Source organism: Fundulus heteroclitus, unplaced genomic scaffold (genome assembly GCF_011125445.2).
Source record: "Fundulus heteroclitus isolate FHET01 unplaced genomic scaffold, MU-UCD_Fhet_4.1 scaffold_814, whole genome shotgun sequence".
Classification (NCBI taxonomy): Eukaryota; Metazoa; Chordata; class Actinopteri; order Cyprinodontiformes; family Fundulidae; genus Fundulus; species Fundulus heteroclitus.
The window spans coordinates 8852-15718 of record NW_023397268.1 but is presented as its reverse complement, the minus strand read 5'-3'; the positions used below and the strand labels follow the sequence as shown (position 1 = coordinate 15718).

General features: G+C 41.8%; 1 long non-coding RNA gene across 2 annotated transcripts; it reads right to left on the bottom strand.

Moving 5' to 3' along the window:
- Positions 1-1816: 1816 nt before the first annotated feature.
- LOC118562187 lies at positions 1817-6458 on the bottom strand. 2 transcript variants are annotated; one of them, XR_004930495.1, is made up of 3 exons: positions 6225-6456; positions 5258-5418; positions 4585-5141 (listed from the first exon to the last, which is right to left on the bottom strand). It is a non-coding gene; the product is annotated as an uncharacterized LOC118562187 (long non-coding RNA). The 2 variants fall into 2 exon arrangements; XR_004930496.1 differs by lacking the exon at positions 4585-5141 and adding an exon at positions 1817-2173 and having other exon boundaries at positions 5258-6458.
- Between the last annotated feature and the right edge of the window lie 409 nt (positions 6459-6867).

The window sequence follows — 6867 nt, the reverse complement described above, 5'->3', positions numbered from 1 at the left end:
AGCAGGACTAAAACCTGGGGACTCTTTAGTTGCTTCACTGGGAAACGAGGACACCAGCAGAGAATCAGTGAGATGTCTGCATGTTTTGGTGACTGGGACCGAGTAACCACACAGGCTGGGTACAGTGTGGGGGGGCTGGTTCCTCTCAGGACCCCGAGACTCAGATAGTCTTTACCTTGGGTTGTTTCTGAAGAGCCCTGCAGACGTTCTCCTGTGTTCCTCTTTGTCTGGGTTCCCAAAGCCAGCAGAACAAGCTGTGCAGCGTTCCAGTCCTCGGGTCAGAACCAGCCTCTCCATGGGTTGTTGGTGATAAAGCACAGCGCTGCAGCAGGAGGCCACGGACGATGAGAGCGGCTCTGAGCTGCAGCTCCTTCAGTCGTGTGACGTTCTGTTTGTGTTGCTGCAGCTTTCTGAATGGACCGTGTTTGTTCTGCTTCTTCTTCTTCATGTGTATTTATGGAGCCACGCCTCAGTGAGACATATTTATGTACACTGGAGAAAAATCTAATAAAATAATGGAAAACTAACTGCATGACTTTTAATTTCATTATTATTACTACTACTACTACTTCTATTATTATTATTATTATTATTATTATTTTAACTTGAGATAAACGCTTTTAAAAGTTTTCTGGCTTCCAGGACTTTATTTTATATTTGCATTATGTTGATGCAAATGTATCAGAAACTGGACCTGTTGTATATTTCAATGCAGGTTTTCCAAAGTGGGGGATATGAGATGATTTTCTGCTGATGTGCTAAAAAGATTAAATATTTCCCTATTTGTGAAACCGACTTATAAATTTTATTTAAATTTTATGACTTTAATCTCTTACTATTATAACGTGATTCTCCTATCTATCTATCTATCTATCTATCTATCTATCTATCTATCTATCTATCTATCTATCTATCTATCTATCTATCTGTGGTTATCTGAAAAGTTTCAGAACCCTTGTTTTAGTGGTAATTCAAAGTTTACCTTTTTTAAATGCATAACTATTGCAACTTGATTTAAATTGGACTTTTATTCCTCTTCAACACGTCTGTTTCCTCACCAGGTAAGTAGCTCTTCAATATTTAGCAAATATCCACCTATTTTATCTGTATTTCATGAACTGGACCAGAATCAGAGCTCCAGGCGGTGTTGCACCTTCCCAGGCTTTAAACTCAAAGTAGAAGCAGAGCAGAAGCTGTGGAGCAGAACCCAGCTGCTCAGAGTTCTGGTTGGACCTGCTGGGCTGTTTTCCAGGAGGAGACGAAGGTTTGGGATGTCGACGCCCCTTTTTGGGATGTCGGCGCCTCTTTTTGCAGAAACACCCCGAAATTTAAGTCAAATACGAGAAACGTGGATGTTTTGGTAGATGAGCGAGTAGCTCAGGGAGTAAGAAGACATGCTGGTTGGCTGACTGTTATGTAAAGGTTGCAGGTTCAACTCCAGAGGACATCTTGCTGCTTTTTGCTTTCAATAGAGGGAAAATGGAGGTAAAAGTGGTCTAGTCCAGGAGGTGAACCTGCAACCTGTGACTCCACAGCCCACTTCTTACTCCTCTGAGCCACCGCTCATCACACCAGAAAGGGTTCTCGGGCGCCATTTGTGTCATAAAAATGACAGATTTTGGTAAAAAAAAAAAAAAAAACTCCAGCAATGAGCCAGAAGCTCAAGCTCCAGCTGAGGCAGAGGGCTGATCAGGATGTGGTTTGTTGGTCTGAAGGCTCTTGGTTCTGCTCCACAGATCATCACCTGCAGAGTCTCCTCACACGGCTCTGCTTCTTGAACCCACTGAAGCTCTTCAAACCACCAGGAGCCCGGTTCTTACAGAAGAAGACTTTATTTTTCCTCAGTATATTACTTCATGTTTACATAAATAGAAATAGGTTTTATTTTTGGACTAGTCCAGAACCTCAGAGTTAAACATTTAAACGCCAGCACGGCATGCAGAGTCACATTTCATCATAGAAAATAAAACAGGTAAAAACTGAGTTTTGTTAGTCTTCAGCAGAATGAAGGAGGTTAGTTGGCCCAACTAGAGGAACCTGAACATGATGAGGGAACACAGAGCGTACGGGCAGAACCACCAGCAGGGAAGTGGGCTTGGAGCCTTAAAGAGGGATGCAGGAACAGCAGCAGAGGGAGACGTCTTCAGCTTTCATCCTGAAAGTCTGAACTCATCTGTGGACGACAAAAACCCCTTAGTTTGACTTTTCTTCACAGAGGAGATAATCGGTGTTAAATGTGGTTTGGCTGAATCTCACCCTTGTGCACCTTGGAGAAATAATTGGGCATAACAATGAAACCAGAGCAAAAGCAGCACTTCTGAATATTAAATAAACCAGCAGCCCATTTATAGACTGTTTCAGCACAAGCTGCATTTATGTAAATACTACATGCTGCATTTGTCCTTCTGCATATTTTAGAACATTTATTCTGTAAGTTTTTCAAAATTTTCTTTAAAGAGTCCAAAAAGTTTTAGACATTTAATTCTTTTTATTTTTCTGATAGTTTTAACATTTTTGAGAGTGACCTTTAGGGATGCTTATGTCTCATTTTTCTGTAAGTGTTTTTAATTTGGGTCCGCCTCTTATCATTCTGAGTGTCTCACCAAAATTTCACTATGGTTATATAATAAAAATAAAAAAGACTCTTGATTCTTGAAATTTAGTTTAAGGCCTTCCTAACTCAAACTTAAACCTTAATCAACAAATTATGACCATCACAATTAAATTGAAAAGGCTGGTTTATGATCCATAATCTGATCAGCAGCTTCAGTAGGGAGGCCCAGACGTCCCTCTCCCCAGCTACTTGGGCCAGCCCTTCTGGGGGAATCCCAAGGTGTTCCCAGCAGAGAGGCATAGTCCCTCCAGCGTGTCTTGGGTCTCCCTCTGGGTCTCCTCCTGGTTGAACGGGCCCGGAACACCTCACCAGGGAGGCGACCTCTCCCTGGGCTGCCACCTTATCCTGGTGGAGGGCTTTGACTGTTCCGGGCACATCCCACTGGGAGGAGGCCCAGGGGAAGACCAAGCACATGCTGGAGGGACTATATCTCTAGGCTGGCCTGGGAACACCTTGGGATTAGTGTTGGAATATTCTTCTCCTTTTTCAATATAAGCAGTTTTAACTGCAACATGTTGGTGGGTCATTCAATAGCAGCATCAGAACCATTGAGTTGCAATTACTTTTTAGGCAGAGTAATAACATCACAATTCTGTCCGTTCATCCGTTTTCTTCTGCTTATCTGGGGTCGGGTCGCGGGGGTAGCAGTTACAGTAGGGAGGCCCAGACGTCCCTCTCCTCAGCTACTTGGGCCAGCTCCTCCGGGGGAATCCCAAGGCGTTCCCAGGCCAGCTGAGAAACATAGTCCCTCCAGCGTGTTTTGGGTCTCCCTCTGGGTCTCCTCCCCGGTTGGAACACCTCACCAGGGAGGCGACCTCTCCCTGGGCTGCCACCTTATCGTGGTGGAGGGGTTTGAGTGTCCCAATCACCCTAGGAGCTATGCTGTTAGGAGCTTTGTGCCCCTAGTAGGGTCACCCAAGGCAGACAGGTCCTAGGTGAGGGACCAGACAAAGATCAACCCAATGCCTCCTTATGATGATTACAATAAATGGACGTAGTGTTCCCTCGCCCGGACGCAGGTCACCGGGCCCCCCCTAAGGAGCCACCAAAACTAGTCTTTATTTACCTCTAAAACAAAAAATATGCACTACATTTGATTTGATTATAGTAATAGTATTTAAACTGTTTTCAGTTCAGCAAATTTTTAAAAATATATTCTTTGTCACAAACGTTTGTCTTGGGGTTAAGTCACATTAAGTGTATTTGTACACACTTATTTTATTTTAAAAAGCAACTATATTTTACAAACATTTTTTACACAAGGAGTTCAGGAAAATTTAAATATTTAAAGATATAAAAGTAGACTCAATAGATGATTGCAAGAATCACAAAAGGAGCAATATAGGCAAAAATGTAAATAAGAGTGGTTAGATATATTAGAAGAAATTAATCTTCGTTACTTTACTTTAACCTGCCTGGGAATGTGTAACTTGCTTTATTTACATAGTTCTTGAAATGCAGCAAAATGCATGTGGCTCCTGTAACTTCTATGTTTCAAAGTATGCATTTAAACAGTTTTTAAATATAAATCTTAATGGATTCTACTGTAATGTGGGGAGGGTGGGCCCCAGGGGCGGTTCTAGACAGGGGCCAACAGGGCCTGTGCCCCTGTAGAACTGTTCCTGGTCCCTCTTATGGCCCCTGTACTAAAAGCATATTAAACTTCTTAGGGTGATAAATGCTGACAAAGATACCGTGACTGACTGGTCATTTGGATCAGATGTATTTTTTTCTTTTGTTTTTACCCAATAATAAAATAAAAATATTAAAAAATACATATTAAAAGGTAACAATAATTAAAAATTAAGCTGTTTCACATTAAGCTCCCGCTGTATTGAGAAAAGATCAGGGGACTGCAACCTGCAGTTCCAGAGCCACAATTGGCTCTTTGGCTTACTTAATATATTAAACGATTAAATGTTGACCTGTTAAGTCCCCCCCCAATCTTTTGTTCTGTGCCCCTGTGAAAAAACACTGGCCTGACCCTGCCCCCCCTGCTAAATTTGGTCTAGAACCCCCACTGGTGAGCCCATCAGCAAACCCCTTTTAGAAAAACTGTCTTCCTACATTAGTGAGAACTTCTGTCATAACATCCAGAAATAATTTTCTTACAGTCTGGAGAAAAATTACTTAATTTGTTATGAACAGCATCTCTGTTATGGTCTTATAAGAAATAAATTCTGTCAACTCAGGTAATTGCTGCAGTTAGCTGTGGAAGGACCTCAAAATTCACAAAGAAGTAATGTCTTGACATATTTTGGCTGGAAGATGGTCAATAAAACATAATTTTTTTTTTTTTAAAGTTTGCTAAACGGACAAGCAAAGTAATGAAAACATGCAGCAGGCTACACATTACAAGGCTTCATGCCTTTTCTTTGACCTGATTTATTGTGTGATTAGCGGTACATGGACCTCATGTGGGTTTTACTCTGGTCTCATCTGCAGTAGGAGAGAACTTCAGCAGAGAATGGAGCTGATCACGGGGAATGAGGAGATAGTAGAAGCCCTGCAACAAGTAGGCAGACTTCTGCAGAGGAACATGATGTGTCAGAAAAGCGGGCTGAGCAGGCAGCTCTGCACAGCTAACTGGAAGTGCTGTGTGCCGCATGAAAAGCCCAGGAGTAAACTGACAATATGTTCTACCTTCAAGAGAACAAAGGAGTGTTTTGGAGGAGCGGAGAACGGCTGCGTCACAAAGGCTCCAAAGTCTTGTTGCTCAAATCCAGGAGGCCAAGGAGCTGAAGTCTGCTGAGGGTGGAGGTATGGGAAGCTTTCAGGCTCTTTGGATCCTGCCACAGTTAGACCTGATTGAAATAGAAAGATTGTCTTTCTTTGTTTACAGCACAACCTTCAAAGCGTGCCCCTAAAAGAAGACCAAGGAAAAAAGAACTTCATGTTTCCAGGGTGCCTTATTTTAACTATTGTCATTTATTTTCTACATAAAAATCTTTTGTCAAACCAATAAAATCTATTTTTGATACCAAAGCTACTTGGCTCACATTCCACCTTTCCTCTCATTACAGAAAACTGTTTGCATTTTGCTTTTCATGGACCACCAGTTAATAAATAGATTTAAGTTGTGTGTGGATTAATTTTCTGCATAAAGAGCAGCAGCAGAGAAAATATAGACAACCCTTTCCATTTTCCACATTTTGGTGCTAACAGGTTTATTCTAAAACTGACTGGATTATAATTTTCTATTTTCCTACACAAAAAGCACAATAACAAAGGAAAATGTTTTAACTGTTTTGTGACTGAAATGAAACCATAATGGCTGAATATTCACTCCCACATCTTTGACACTGAATTAAATGTGAGGTAATCTGATTCCCACTAATTATTCATATGTTTCAGCAACTTGATTAGTGGATTAAACCTAATTTAGGACCAAATAAAGTTCTGTAAGACGTCACAGCTGACGGAGCATATCACAGCAGAAACAAAAGTCAAAGAAGTTGTTTGCTGAGCAAAAGAGACTAATTTTGTGTATGGCAACAATTTGAGGAAGACTAAAATAAATGTAACTGATGATACTGCTGCAATCAGGACACCTCACCAACCTGTGGAGAAAGAGCCGGACAAACAACGTCTGACACAAAACAAACCTCACCCACTGTCACAATGTCCTGGGTCCAGAGAAAGACATCTTGATCAGAGGTTAGCATTCTTACAGGAGCATTCAATCTGGTATCCATGTTGTGTTGGCAGTAATTATAGAGCCAAAGACTGCAAGACCGTGCATTGATGGCTTCCAGTGAGGTGGGGGAGGAGGATTTGCCAGTAAGTGTCTCAAAAGCAGTCAGAATGTGCTCTCAGAAATCAGCGGCTAAAGAGCATGGTTTGAGCTCCACTCTCTTTATACTGCGTGGGAGGAGCTAAGACTGCTGGAGCCTGTACACAGAACAGAAAGGCAGGTGCAAAGCCTGCTGGGACATGGAGTCACAAATGTTTCCTTGTTCATAGATCCGACACAGGGAAGGAGGATGGAGCAGACCATGATGACCTTACTGCCAGCAATGGAAGGGAAGGGATCCAGCATGCTTTAGTTCAGATCTTCTTCACTGGACAAAGCCATACCAACCACATCCTCAGTGTATAGAAACACAAAGTATCACAAAAAGGACTGACATTCCAGCAGAAATGCTTTCACCATTCCCCATGGCTACATTACAGTCCAATAGTGAGAGTCTACTGTTGTCTTTTTCATGTAACCAGGCTAAATTAATTGTTTCTAAACTAGGTAATCTAAAAGA